We start from the raw sequence: 1,086 nt of genomic DNA on the forward strand, positions 1-1,086 counted from the left end.
AAGTATGACTTTGACACGATGCACTGGTCGGAGTTGGGCTATACTCTCTCCATATTAGACACGTTTTAAAACCACGATGTTAACAACGATAAATAAAAAGTCAAAACAAACAATATGTGTTAGCATTGGACTAGGCTTTACAAAAAATTAAAATAAATGAGAGCTGTGGGATTTGAATCCATGCCCTTTTGAACCAGAGTCGAAGTCTAGCACCTTAGACAACTCGGCCAAACTATCCCGACAAATGTGTTTGGACAAATCAAGATGGTCTAGCTATCTCGAGACATGAGATTACAATACGATGCATGGGTTGTGCTGTTGGGAACCGAGATGACGATGAGATGCAACAATGTTGTGTCGCACATGATTGAACATGCACGCATAGATGGCGTGTGTGGTCAAACAAGTTTTAATACCACATTATGGATGTTTGAATGCGGAAGAAAAACTCTGCCTAAGGTATAACAAAGCCATAAAGTCGAGTGAAAAATGTGAATAGAGATTGAGTACTCCTTTAGATTTGTCGTGAGCGTGACAAGATCACGAGACATTGGTCGGAGTTGGGTTAGAGTCTCTTCACAATAGACGAGTTTTAAAACCATACCCTTTATCTTTAACCACTCGACTAAACTGTACGACATATGTGCCTTGACAAACCGACTGAGATTGCAATACGATGCATGGGTCGGACGATGAGATTGAAAAAGTATGATTATATGACAGCTGTGGGATTTGAACCCACGCCCTTTCGGACCAGAGCCTAAATCTGGCGCCTTAGACCACTCGGCCAAACTATCACAACAATTTTTATCTAGAAAAATCAAGATGATCGAGTATCTCAAGACATGAGATTGCATCACGATACATGGATCGTGTTGTTGGGAACCGAGATAACGATGAGATGCAACATTGTTGTGTCGCACATGATAGAACATGCACGCATAGGCGGCGTGTGTGGTCAAACAAGTTTTGATTCCACATAAGTGATGTTTCAACGTTGAAGGCAAACCTTGCCTATGGTATAACAAAGCCACAAAGCCGAGGTGAAAAATGTGAATGGAGATTGTGTACCCCATAAGGTTTTTG

At 41.3% G+C, this 1,086-nt stretch overlaps 1 non-coding gene across 1 annotated transcript; it reads right to left on the minus strand.

Moving 5' to 3' along the window:
• Nucleotides 1-717: 717 nt before the first annotated feature.
• On the minus strand, nucleotides 718-797 carry TRNAL-UAG. The gene has a single exon. It is a non-coding gene; the product is annotated as a tRNA-Leu (tRNA).
• Nucleotides 798-1,086: the final 289 nt, after the last annotated feature.

Source organism: Cucurbita pepo, unplaced genomic scaffold (assembly GCF_002806865.2).
Source record: "Cucurbita pepo subsp. pepo cultivar mu-cu-16 unplaced genomic scaffold, ASM280686v2 Cp4.1_scaffold001064, whole genome shotgun sequence".
NCBI classification, from domain to species: domain Eukaryota; kingdom Viridiplantae; phylum Streptophyta; class Magnoliopsida; order Cucurbitales; family Cucurbitaceae; genus Cucurbita; species Cucurbita pepo.